General features: G+C 36.9%; 1 protein-coding gene across 2 annotated transcripts in view; it reads left to right on the forward strand.

Annotated features, from left to right (window-relative positions):
- JMJD1C (jumonji domain containing 1C) overlaps positions 1-14,362 on the forward strand; it is a 369,992-nt gene that overhangs the window by 41,596 nt on the left and 314,034 nt on the right. Inside the window, exon 2 of one of the 2 annotated variants that reach the window (XM_050803014.1) lies at positions 11,075-11,140. The exons of the other annotated variant lie outside the window; for it this stretch is intronic. The gene's annotated coding sequence lies outside the window, so the exon portion shown is untranslated. The remainder of the gene's footprint in view (positions 1-11,074; positions 11,141-14,362) is intronic. 2 annotated transcript variants of the gene reach the window in all.

The following is a 14,362-nucleotide window of genomic DNA, read 5'->3' on the forward strand; positions in this document are numbered from 1 at the left end:
GGTGCCTCTATCTATAGCCTTTCAAACTGGCTGTGATGAATAATAGTTTTTTTTTCTTTTTTTTCTTTTTTTTTTTTACAGTAGTACTTTTAAATTGTCAATAACATCCACTGAAGGAAGCTTTAAATGCGTTCATCCTGTAATCATTGTGCTCACAGCTTTCATTGCTAACATTCTAGTTTGCCAGTCCCTGGAGTTGTGTTGGCTTTATAAAACTATAGTTTAGGCCAGGTGTGGTGTGTCATTCTTGTGATCCCAGTGCTTTAGCGTGACCAGTGTGGGAGGATCACCTGAGCCAAGGAGTTCGAAGTACAGTGAGCTATGATTGTACCACTGCACTCAAGCCTGAGTAACAAAATGAGACTCTCCAAAAAAAAAAAAAAAAAAAAAAAAAAATCAAGCAAACTGTAGTTTCGGCTGTTTCTGGAGGATTCATTACTGCTCCCATCGAATGTACTTAGGAGACCTGCATAGGGTTGCAAAACATGGGCTTTGTAGGTCATTTGCATCTTGGCAAAATGGGACCCTTTCCAACAGGATCAAAACGTTTTATATTGGCCACAGAACATTGTTGTCTCATTTGACAAACTCTGGACTACAACTATATACTATAATTTTTTAAAGATTTTAAAAAATTGTCAAAGTAATGATATTCATTCTTTTTGGTAATGGTATTCCAGAGTACCATATTTAGAAAATCCAGAAATCTGGAACAAATTAAAAAATACCTATTTGGCAAATCTATCACCCAAAGAAATCCGCTGATAGTATTTAGTCTTCCCAAAAATCTCTTCCTTCTTTTTGGTTACTGGGATCATTATTGTCTGAATCTTTCAAAGTAGAAATCTGGGTCTCATATGTCATTAGTTAAATTTAAGAAGTTCTGCTATTTCTGTGTCACTCTCAGTGGGACAACAAGACATCATGTGTATCCTAATGTAATGGATTAGGAAAGTACATGTATCACCTATGGACTGTTATGGACTATTTTTGCTAAAAAACTGAAACTGAATCATGTCTCTAGATCTAGATCTTACTACCACTTTACAGGAAATACGGGGAATAGAATAGTAAGTTAACACAACGAGGGAACAGTTAGCTGAATTTAGGATATGATAAATTCTCCAGGACAAATAACTTAAATGAGATTAAATGAGATTTAAAGAGACTTATCGACCAGATGCAATGTGCGGTTCTTGTTTTGTTTCTGGTTTACACAAAGTAATGGCAAAATTTTCATTTTTGAGGTAATTGAGGAAATTTGAGTACAGACTACTACTTATTAGATGATACTGAAGAATTATTGCTTATTTTGTAAAATGTGATAATGGTATTGTAGGGTTACTTTAAAGAAAAGTCTTTAACGGATAATGATACTTTCTTTACTATTTCTGGGTGAGATAATATGGCATCTGGGATTTGCTTTAAAACATTCCAGCCAAAAAAAAAAGAGGAGTGAATAAATAAGTTTGGCAATTTGTCGGTATTGTTGCATGAAGGGTATGTGGGTATTCATTCTTACTTCTCTCTCTCATTAATGTTTGAAAATTTTTGGAACAAAAAGCTGAAAAAATTAAGTAAAACATAAAAAGTGTATAGCATAAGATGTCCTAACAGCCTACGTAGAAAGAAAACTGGGTCAGTGGTATAATTCAGTGTCCATATGATAAAAACAAAGCACCTGCTAGGGAATAGAACAACTCATGCTGATATTAAGACCAAAAAGTTTTCTTTATTAGTGGTTTTTGTTCGTTTGTTTTTGAGACAGGGTCTCATTCTGTTGGAGGTCGGAGTGCTGTGGCAGGATCCATAGCTCACTGTAACCTTGAACACTTGGGCTCAAGTGATCCTCCAGCCTCAGCTTCACAACTGGCTAGGACTGTAGGAATGTACCATGTGGTTACCAGCTTGACCTCTGGAGGGTCTGGAGACTAAGGTCAGCCATGCAGATAGCCCAGTAAAAACCCTAAATGCTAAGCCTCAGGTGAGCTTCCTGGTTGCCAAGTACTTCCTGCATGTTGTCACATGTTGTTGCTGGGAGAAATAAGCCCTGCCTGCTTGACTACACTGGGAGAGGACAACTGGAAGCTTGTGCTTGCAGTCTTCTATGCCCTTCTTCCCTTTGCTGATTTTAATGTTATCATTTTAGTGTAATTAACAGTAAGCAAGAGTATAATGTTTCTTTTGAGTTTTATGAGTCTTTCTGGTGAGTTCTGAGGGTGGTTTTGGGGATTCCCCAAACGCAGAGCTTCATCCATATTGTTGCATGTATAATATTTAATTTATTGTTGAGTAGCACTCCATAGTTTGCCTGTTTCCTAGATGAGGGACATTTTTGGTTGTTTACAGTGTTTGGCAATTACAAATAAACAGGCTGTGTACATTTGGGTGTAGAGGTAGGTTTTTGTATGAACATAGGTTTTTATTTCACTTGGGTAAATACCTAAAAGTGGGATTGCTGGGTCATATGAAAAATATATGTTTAACTTTGTTAGAAACTCTTTTTGCAAAGTGACAGTCACTTCCAGTCAGCATTGTATGAGAGTTCTGATTGTTCCTCATCTTCCTTTACTGGGTCATAATGAAAAGTATATGTTTAACTTTATTAGAAACTCTTTTGCAAAGTGGCAGTCACTTCCAGTCAGCACTGTATGAGAGTTCTGATTGTTCCTTATCTTCCTTTACATTTGGTGTCTCATTGTGATATTAATTTGCATTTCCCTGATAATTAATGATGTTGAGTGTCTTTTCTTGTGCATATTTGCCACTTGCATATCTTATTTGGTGATGTGTTTGTTGAAATATTTTGCCCAATTTTTAAAAATTTGGTTTTTTTATTGAGTTTTGAAAGTTCTTTAAATATTCTAGTTATCAATCCTCTATCAGATATGCATTTTGACAATATTTTACCTCTGTGACCTTTGGAGAACAGTTTTTAATTTTAATTATGTTTAATTTTTAGTTTTATGAATCATGCTTTTCGTGTTGTAGGTGAGAAATTTTTGCCTATCCCAGTGTCACAAAATTTTTCCTCCTGTTTTCTGAAAGTTTTTTAGCTTTATATTTTATGTTGAGATCAATGCTTTTGAGTTAATTTCAGTATATGCTGCAAAGTATAGGTCGAGGTTCATTTTTTTTTTTGACATATGGATGATAAATTGTTCCAGCACCATATGGATGACAGATTGTTCCAGCACTGTTTGTTGAAGAGACCATCCTTTCTCTGTTTGAATTGCATTTGTACCTTTATTGAAAAATCAATTGACCGTATAAGTATGGGTCTATTTCTGGACTCTCTTATTTTGTTCTGTTCATCTATGTATCTATCTTTTTGCCAACATTATGATGAGTTGATTACTGCAGCTATATAAGTAAGACTTAATATACGATAGTATGAGTCTTCCAGTTTTTTCATTCTGAAATTGTTTTGGCTGTTCCAGTTTCTTCATAACTTATTTGGGTTTAGAATCAACTTGTTGGTGTCAACCAAAAAAAATGAATACCGTCATTTTGATTGGGATTGCTGTAAATTTGCAGATCAATTTGGAGAGAATTAGAATCTTATTAATACTGAGTCTTACTGGAATATTATTAATACTGATGCATGGACATGGTAGATCTCTCCACTTGTTTAGATCTTCAGTCTATGTCTTTTTTGAGAGAGGTCTACAGTTTGTGTCTCTTAGCAATTTCTGTTTCATGTAAATTGATGAATTTTTTGTACAAAGTTTTTTATACTTTCTCTTTTATCCTTCTAATATTTGTGGAATCTGTAGTGATGTCACCCCTCTCATTCCTTTTATTGGTAGTTGGCATATTTTCCCCTCTTCTTTGTCTAGAGATTTCTTTCTGCAGCTTTGATCTGCTGGCCTCAAGTGATCCTCTTGCCTCGGCCTCCCAAAGTGCTGGGATTACAGGTGTGAGCCACCATGCCTGGTCTTTTAAAAAATGTTTTTAATTTAATTTAAAAATGTTATTTGTCTACTTATTTTAGAAACAGGGTTTTGCTCTGTCATCTAGGCTGGAGTGCAGTGGTGTGATCATGACTCACTGCAGCCTTGATCTTCTGGACACAAGCAATCCTCTTGCCTCAGCCTCCCTCCCAAGTAGCTGGGGCTGCATGTGCACACCACCAGGCCTGGCTAATATTTAAAAATTTTTTGTGGAGACAAAAAATCTCACTATGTTGCCCAGGCTGGTCTTGAACTCTTGGCCTCAGTCAATCCTCTTGTCTCCCAAAGTGTCGAGATTACAGGTATGAGCTACTCTGTCCAGCCTATAATTTTTGATTGAATGCTAGCCATCATTTATGGTAAATCGTATTTATGCTGAGAATTTGTCATGACTCTTGTTCTGCTAAGGTGTTAGCATGGAGGGTTGAGTTAGTCTTGCCTGGAGTTGATAAGAATTTGCCTTTTATTGCTCTGATTACCTTCAGTGCATTATCAACTTCATATACATATATACACATACACACACACACACACACACACACACACACACACACACACACAAAAAATCTCATTCTCTTCTCTCACCCAGGCTGGAGTGCAATGGTGCAATCTCTGCTAACTGTAACCTCTTCCTCCCAGGCTCAAGGAATTCTTCTGCCTCAGCCTCTCGAGTAGCTGGGATTACAGGCGCCTGCCACCATGCCTGGCTAATTTTTTGTATTTTTAGTAGATATAGGGTTTCACGTTGGCTAGGCTAGTCTCAAATTCCTAACTTTAAATGAGCCACCCACTTCAGCTTCCCAAAGTGCTGGGATTACAGGGGTGAGCCACTGCTACCAGCCCATTATCAACTTTAAATCTTTCTATTATCACCTAGTACTTAAGATGGGGATTGATTTGCTGGAAAGTTTTGACCAATGTTTTTACTCCATGTTTACCTGTTAGCCTTATCTGCGCACCTGAACTTCAGAGAGGGTCTCTCTCTGTCCTTTGCTACTTCTCTAGTAGTAGAATGCTCTTACTTAAGTATTACTCGGAGCTACTTTGTGTTGTGGTGGTGGGCATGGGGCTTTGGATGCTGGTTAGCTTTGTGGTAGTGGGAATTGAGCTTTCTCTTTTGTCCTAGACCAGTATTTGTCTTAGGCAGACTCTGTTTTCCTCTATTCTTGATAATCCTGCTTCTCTCCAGTAGTAGGAGACCTCTGTTGTTTTGGTCTCAGGTTACTTTCCTGTCTATCCATCAGAAGTACATAACAGTATCATCTAATTTTGCAGGAATTTGTTAGGAAGGGTTTTCACATCCTGTATTAAAAGGAGTATCTTTGGAAGCCGTTTTTGACAAGTACCTGAACTTTTTAAGGTAGAGCTAACTATTTTCATGGAATTAGATCTTCCTTACTAAGTAAAACATAGTTTTCAGTGGTGATAATGCAGACCAAATTGAAGGCTACTTCTGTTCCCTCTAGGGAGTATGTTTTCAGATGGATTATTTTTTTAAATGCATTAAACAAAATTGTAAAATGGGGAGTATCCTTAGCTGTCCAGGGTTCATAAATGCAGTCCTAATGGAACTGAACATTTGAAGGAGAAATAATGACTCTACATATGTTGCAAGTAATAATGATGTAATTATTTATTATAACTGTAAAGGAAAGGATAATTATGTTTAGAATCATGAACATCTGCAAATTTTTATGATTTATCTTTACATTTTATACTGATTTAACCATCACTATATGATGAAGATATAGGGCATTTCTAGCACCTTCATGCCACTTCACAGTCAATACTACCCACCCCCATGGGTAAGCACTATTCCAACTTTTATCAGCATTCATTAGATTTGCTGTAATTTGTTCATTTAACAATTTGTCACATTTTCCTTATTACATTATTTCTCTTATTTTTAAAAATAATTTGAGAGTAGGCTGACTGTCCTACATAATTTGGAACTTTTGACCCCATTACTTTCAGTCTTTTATTTGATTTTAGTTTGCTCTGTTTAACAAGTTGTTTTGGGCTGAGCACGGTGGCTCATGCCTGTAATCCCAGCACTTTGGGAGGCTAAGGTGAGAGGATTGCTTAAAGCCAGAATTCAAGACAAGCCTAGCAAAATAGTGAGATCCTCGTCTCTACAAAAAAATAAAATATATAATGAGCTGGACGTGGTGGTACACGCCTGTAGTCCCAGCTACTTGGGAGGCTGAGGCAGGGAGGAACGCTTGAGCCCGGGAAGTAGGTCAAGGCTGCAGTGAGCCATGATTGTACCAGTGCACTCCAGCATGGGTGACAAGAGTGAGACCCTGTCTCAAAAAAAAAAAAAAAGTTGTTTTTATTTCTGTTTCATCCCCGTCCTTTGGTAAATTTTCTTCAGGATTCAAGTATATGTCTCTCTCATCCTAAAACACTCTTCTTCACAGCTGTCTGCTTTATAAGCACTCTTCCACTCCCACTCATTTTAGCGATTGAGGAGAGACTCTCAGCAATCAGCTGACCAAAGCATCTAACGTACTTTTTCCATATTTTGATATCCTTAGCCTGTTCACTGAGGGTGATTTCCAAGGAGTCGAATTAGAGTCAGATGGTATGATTTGTTTAAGGCTGTTATCAGTAAAGATGGTCAGATTGCTTCCCAGTTTTGTTTGTTTTTGTTTTTGTTTTTTAGTGTACCAAGTGTGTATTTCTTCCTTTCTTTTTGGAGACAAGAGTTTCACACTTGTCACCCAAGCTGGAATGCAATGGCGTAATCTCGGCTCACTGCAACCTACACCTCCTGGGATCTAGGGATTCTCCTGTCTCAGCCTCCTGAGTAGCTGGGATTACAGACGCCCATCACCATGCCCAGCTAATTTTTGTATTTTTAGTAGAGACGAGGTTTCACCATGTTGGCCAGGCTGGTCTCAAACTCCTGACCTTGGGTGATCCGTCCGCCTTGGCCTCCCAAAGTGCTGGAATTACAGGTGTGAGCCACTGCACCGGGCCCCAAGTGTGTATTTCAGTTTACTTTATGCAATTTAACAAAAATTTAGTCATAATTTACCAGATATACATAAATGATTTAAGTAGTGAAAGAAAATTCAGCTTCACAACAGTAAGTTTGTATCTTGAGGAAAAGTAAAAGTACATTAAGAATGTAAAGCCAAGTCCAGTTTCGATGCAATAAGTGAACTGTAATTCCATGAAGTTTTTTTTACCAGACCAGGCGCAGTGGCTCACGCCTGAAATCCCAGCACTTTGGGAGGCCAAGGTGGGAAGATCACTTGAGGTCAGGTGTTTGAGACCAGCCTGGCCATCATGGTGAGACCCTGTCTGTACTGAAAAAATACAAAAATTTAGCCAGGCGTAGTGGTGTGTGCCTGTAATCCCAGCTACTTGGGAGGCTGAGGCAGGAGAACTGCTTGAACTTTGGAGGCAGAGGTTACAGTGAGCCAAGATTGTGCCACTGTACTCCAGCCTGGATGACAGAGTGAGACCGTGTCTCCAAAAAAAAGAAGTTTTTTTAACCAAATGTGTATTACTTTTACAACAGAGTATTTGTTTTACCATATTCTTGTCCTACTTAATGTTTTTACTTTTTCATCTTTATTAGTTTTATAGAAAGTATTATATCTCTATTTTTTGTTTCTTTCATAATTAAGGGATACATTAACAGATTTAAAAATTTTATTATAAAAATTTGAATTAGGCTGGGGGCAGTGGCTCATGCCTGTAATCCCAGCACTTTGGGAGGCCGAGGAGGACAGATCATGAGGTCAAGAGATAGAGACCATCCTGGCCAACATGGCGAGACCCCGTCTCTACTAAAATTACAAAAATTAGAGCATGGTGGTGCACGCCTGTAGTCCCAGCTACTCGGGAGGCCGAGGCAGAGAATTGCTTGAACCTGAGAGGTGGAGGTTGCAGTGATCCGAGATCGCGCCACTGCACTCCAGCCTGGCCACAGAGCAAGACTCCATCTCAAAAATAAAGAAAGAAATAAAATAAAAATTGTATTATAAAATTCCTAAAATACCAAAGAATACCTACATATTTTTAAAGCATGCCTTAAGGCTGCAACATAAATATATTAGCATATTTGGCTATATATGAAATTTTAAAACTTGTTAATATAAAAAGAAATTCCAGGGTGGGGCGCGATGGCTCATGCCTGTAATCGCAGCACTTTGGGAGGCCGAGGCAGGCGGATCACTTGAGGTCAGGAGCTAGAGACCAGCCCTGGCCAACATGGTGAAACCCCGTCTCTACTAAAAATACAAAAATTAGCCAGGCATGGTGGCACATGCCTTTAATCCCAGCTACTCAGGAGGCTGAGGCATGAGAATTGCTTGAACTCCGGAGGCGGAGGTTGCAGTAGCTGAGATTATGCCATTGCACTCCAACCTGGGCAACAGGGAGACTCTGTCTCAAAAAAATAAATAAATAAAATGAAAAGAAATTGCAAGTGGGGGAAAGAAGCATCCATGCAAATTTAGATATAAAAGCAAATGAAGCAATTGCTTTTAAGATAATTTTTGTAGCTAGAATAGTTGAAATTATTATTATATATAATAATATATAATAGTTGAGGTAGGATTTTTATCTATTATAGATGAAGAAGGTATATAAGGTTAAAAAGTGTCAATTCAAAAGTTTATTTCTAATGCAGAACACTGCAAAAATTCTTCCATTTCAAGTTAGTTTTGATAGACTATTTGTTTGTTTTTGTTTTTGTTTTTTTTGAGACCGAGTCTCACTCTGTTGCCCAGACTTCAGTTCAGTGGCGTGATCTCAGCCCACTGGAGTCTCTTGCTTCACGGGTTCAAGTGATTCCCCTCCCTCAGCCTCCCGAGTAGTTGGCACTACAGCCATGGACCACCATGCCCAGCTAATTTTTGTATTTTTAGTGGAGAAGGCGTTTTACTATATCGGTCAGTCTGATTTCTGACCTCAGGTGATTCACCCCGCCCAGCCTCCCACTGTGTTGGGATTACAGGCTAGAGCTACTGACAGGCTATGCCTGACCTATTTGTTTTAATATAATGGTTTTATGACCAAACTTGGAAAGCAGAGGAAAGAACCAGTTTTACAGTGATGTTTAAAAATGGTTATTTGGTACTTTGGTTTGTATTATATTAGTATGTATTAATATTAGTAATTAGTATGTAGTAATATTAATATTAATCATATGTATATCTTCTTTGAGACCTTTGAGAAATAACATATACTGAAGTCTTTCTAACAATATTTGTTTTGCTAAGCAAGATTACTTTTGTCAGTCCTTTAACATTTTGGGGTTTGAACCTACCACGTGACAGGAAAGTATACTTTGTTCCTTGCTGAATTATGTGTGTTCTTGATCATAAAGTTCACTATATAATACCTAGCTTCATTGGTGAGGAAGAACATAGATGGAGTATATGGTTAGCATGCTGAGATTTTGAGTTCGTATTACTTTTTAGTTTAGATTTTACATTGGCTTTCCTTCATTTATCGTTTTAATAGAAGTTTAGAACCTCCTTTACTTAATGAACTTACATGGATATAAACAGAAGACTTTTACTCTGCTGCTATTAACTTGTAACAATAGGGAAAGCTTGTAAGATTAATAGGAACACGACCCTTTTGGAACCTAACCTGTTTGCAAAGTGCAAACTTGCATATTTTAATGGTAGTTAATAGTTGGAGCGTTTATGAGAGGGATGATGAACAGAGAAAAAGTGCTGTGGGACACCCCGGGAAGACTTACTGTGTGCTCAATGGCAACTTTCCATTTCTTTATTTCTTGTAGTTCCTCACTGAGCAGATTAGGAATTTTCTAATGCTTTGTGTATTCTTTCTAAATTTTTAATTTTTTATCATTAAAAATTAACCTTGTTTTTAATAGAGAAGAGAATGTTGAAAAGAAGTGGTATGTTCCTATGCAGCCAGAATTTAAACTGGAAACTGGGTAACAGATGTGTAGAATATACAATTAGAAGGCCCAATAGAGATTGCTTCACTTCCTCCTTCATTTCTTTTTTATCTTCTTTTTTTCTTCTCTTTCCCTCCTTCCATGGCATCAAGAAGATAGTCAGAAAGTTATGTTTGTATATTGGCTCCATCAAGGATGTTATTTGAGACTGTTCTTTTTAGAAGACTAAGAATAGACTAGTGTTTTGGATATACACTCATAGGATCATTTTTGGGTTTGTATTAAATTGGTAGTTTGGTAATGAAATGAATGTTTTTCTTGAGAATTGTAACTCTTCCTTCTGTATCTGTTCTTTAGAAATTTTCCCAGGAAAAACCTTGCTTTTCTGTCGAAGCATGTTTTCAAAGGCTTAACATTGTACCTCCATGATTAAATGAGATAATGTATTGAAGACATTATTTTGAAGATGATGAATACCCCTGTAGGAAGAACAGGAACTCTCATTTGTGTCTGAGATTCTAAGTTCCTCTTAGTTGGGTTAGATTTAGAAAAAGGTACATTTTGCTATATTCATTCATTCATGCTGTAAAATGTATTATCATCTCTTAGCAAGGCCTAGTAGCTGCTGGGAGTATAGTTGTGAACAAGACAAAGATGCCTTATGGAGCTTATGTAGCCAATAAAGGGAAAAATATAAATGATCAATTACACAATAAATGGTGTAAATACAGTTGTAGTAGTAAGACAAATAAGGCATGTTTTGAAAATCTCTTATTGGGGAATACTACATAGTCTGAGAATCAGGGATGGTTTCCTTGAGGAAGTGATATTTTGATATTTGAGTTAATTTTTCATTATCATAAATGTGATTGAGGAATTTATTTTAAATAAATGCTTAGGGTATACAAACCCTAAATACAAATTATTTGAAGTTTAATTAAAAAAAGAACATAAATTTATATTCCATTTATTCTTGGTCTTCCACTTGCATAATTCAGTTGAAACTCTTGGTTTCCTTCATTTTAATAGTGGCTTGCATAATTCTTAGCCATATCTATATATATAATCTAAGACTTCATAAAAGCAGTCCATTATTTACATTTGACAATAAAAGCCTTAAGTTATAACAGATTTGAAAAATATTTATTAAAATGCATTAAATTTGGATGAAATTCTATTGATAGTTCCTTAATTAAATAAACCAAAGCATTTCTGTTGTCTATCTTTCCAGATAGACTGTGAGCTTCTCAAGAATAGAGGTCCTATCTCCAGAACCTTGCAGGATGTGACCCACATAGTAAGTGCTAAATAAATACTGAACACATCAATTATGAGTAAACTGTAAATAAGGATGAAACAACTTGATAACTGACCTTCATGTTTCTTTTAAGTGACTTTTTAGTGTAATAGTTAATAGCAGGGAGTCTTTGTTATCACAGATCTGGTTTCGAAAACCAGTTTCTTCATGTGTATTCTTAGGCAAGTTACTGAACTTCTCTAAACTTCATTTTCCTCATCCTTAAAGTGAGATTACGTATGTAAAGTACTTAGTATACTGTCTGACACATAGTAGGTGTTCTACAAGTGGTGGCTAATATTATTACAAAAGATGTGTTAAACTTTTTGTCTATATTAGATAATATCTTTGATAAAGTAGACATGTATAGTGGCATAAAATACTAGTATGTATGACAACAGAAGATTGACCCTTTCCACAATTACATACCAAGTCAAAAAGTGAAAAATCTGTAACTACTAGGCTTTTGCTTATTCAAACTAAACTTCATGAACTGTTAATCACTGATAATTAAGTAGATAATTATGGTTCTTATGCAGTGAATACATTTTCTTCCTTTATAAGTCAGTTTTTTAAAAAACAAACGAAATAGTTTGTGGGGTTTCTTTGTATTTTAAAGATTTTTTTAGAGACAGGGTCTTGTGATGTTGCCCAGCCTGAACTAGAAGTCCTGGACTCAAGAGATCCTCCAGTTTCAGCCTCCAGAGAAGCTGGGACAACAGGCACATGCCACCACCTAGCCCAAGTTGTTTTTATGAATAAATTTTTGTGAACTTCTAAAAAGGGAAAAAATCAAATAATCTCCCAGTCTTTGGTATAGATTAAGATATTTGATGTATGAGGTTTGCTTGAATTGATGTGTGTGTAGGCATATTTAATGGACATATTTACATGTGGCGATGGAAAGACTAGAAAATCTAATTTATATTTCTAATTTTCAGCTTCTATAAGTAAACTTAGTTATTTTAAGTACTTCACTGTCATTCTTTCTGCCTGTATAATGAAAACAAATACCATCACTCTTCTGTTTCCGAGTATCTTTATGGAAGTAAAGAATGTAAGGAAACATTAAGAAACAAATACTCTGAAGTTTCAAAACCGACTTGAAAAAATTTTTTAATTCATTGTTATTTACAAAGTTATGATTTGCTGGCAAAAATAAAATAATACAAATACCCCTTGATACAAAACGAAGCAAAAAATGCCAGCAAACAAGCAAAAAATCTTTAATGACTTTTTATTCTACATTTTTAAAAATGTACTTTTAAGTTTTTCCAACAGCAAAATATCCATGAATTGGTGTAAACTCTAGGCATTGACTGTAGTCAAGGGATTAGTAGAACAGAATTTGGCCTATAGTTCTAAGAATATTAAGATATTTGATTAAAAATATTACAGGGATATATGCCCTCCTGAAAAACTTTGTTTCTATACATGAAATATTTTGATTGGTTTGTTGGATTACGTGCTTTTCAGAAGACTGAAAAGGGTGGAATTCAACATGTAGTGGGAGTTCCTAAGGGCCCATGTAGAGCAGTTTGCCTACAAAATTGAAAACAGCTGGCAGTTTTTATTTATGTAAGGCAACCAGCAACCTATACTCCTAAGAATGTAATTTGGTGAGTGGGATTTATGTAATAACTGATGAATTTGCATGTTTTTCTCAAATGACTTTATCTATTTTTCATTTGCTCCTAGGATATCACTGAAAATTAGGATTCAGGCATTTTTGCATTTTTACAATTGCATCATGCGCATGGTCACAAAGCGGATCATTGATGAGTTGGTATCTGGATGTTGATCTCCCTACTCTTTTTTTTTTTTTTTTTTTTTGAGACGGAGTCTCGCTCTGTCGCCCAGGCTGGAGTGCAGTGGCCCGATCTCCACTCACTGCAAGCTCCGCCTCCCGGGTTCATGCCATTCTCCTGCCTCAGCCTCCCGTGTAGCTGGGACTAAGGCGCCCGCCACTGCGCCCGGCTAATATTTTTGTATTTTTAGTAGAGACGGGGTTTTACCGTGTTAGCCAGGATGGTCTGGATCTCCTGACCTCATGATCCGCCCGTCTCGGCCTCCCAAAGTGCTGGGATTACAGGCGTGAGCCACCGCGCCCGGCTCTCTTGTATCCTTACATATGTTGGATTATTGTCACCAAGCCACTTTACTGGCTCCTTAATCTACATTGATTTTAGAAATCTTCATCTGTAATTCTTCATTATACAGTGTACACTGAAAAAGTGGACTTGGAAATAAAATTGCCCAAGCAAAATTAAGTTTTTCTCTCAACTTGCCAATGTGCATTTTTGGATATGTTTTGCCTTTTTAATTTATTAGAGCTTGTTGTTGTTGTTTTCGGGGGACTGAGTTTTTGCTCTTGTTGCCCGGGTTGGAGTGCAGTGGTGCGATCTCGGCTCACTGCAATCTCCGGCTCCCAGGTTCAAGCGATTCTCCGAGTGCTGCCTCCTGAGTAGCTGGGATTACAGGCGCGCGCCACCACCCCCAGCTAATTTTTTGTACTTTTAGTAGAGAGGGGGTTTCATCATGTTGGCCAGGCTGGTCTCGAACTCCTGACCTCAGGTGATCCGCCTCCCAAAGTGCAGGGATTACAGACGTTAGGCACCGCGCCCAGCCTATTTATTACAGTTCTGTGTTTGGTCTTTAGATTAGCAAAATTCGACCATGATTATTAAAATCCATCTTCCTTATAATTTTGGTTTCTAACCTATTAGCAGTGGTCATGTTTCTCCATTTCAAATTGCCAAGCTTGAGTGTTCTAGAGAAAACAGATAAAAGCCTTATAGTTATTTAAACATTCAGATTACTAAACTTTTTTTAAATAGAGGTTCAGGAAAATCTCTAAGAGACTGAAATTTAGAATATTTTATTGGACTAGAAGAATTTTTAAGCGGACTGTAATCACTAATGCCACTGAAAAACCACAACTGGGATTTTTAAAACTACCTATAAAAAAGCAGTATAAAGTGTGCCTGAAATCGAACTGCTCGCTGACATCTGTAGGGAGGTTTGATTTATAACAATTAAAGAAGTTGATCAAAGAAGAGTGTTCCAAGAGATCTGTGTGTAGGTTAGGGAGTCCTATTGTAATTGGATGGGAAATAAATATAATTTATTTTCTTGAATTGTGATTGGTTAAAATCCTTTTGTTTCCGTGGTATTTTCTAATAACTGAATCTGGGGATTTTCTCTGCTGTTATTATCCGACCT

This window comes from Macaca thibetana, chromosome 9, assembly GCF_024542745.1.
Source record: "Macaca thibetana thibetana isolate TM-01 chromosome 9, ASM2454274v1, whole genome shotgun sequence".
Lineage (NCBI taxonomy): Eukaryota > Metazoa > Chordata > Mammalia > Primates > Cercopithecidae > Macaca > Macaca thibetana.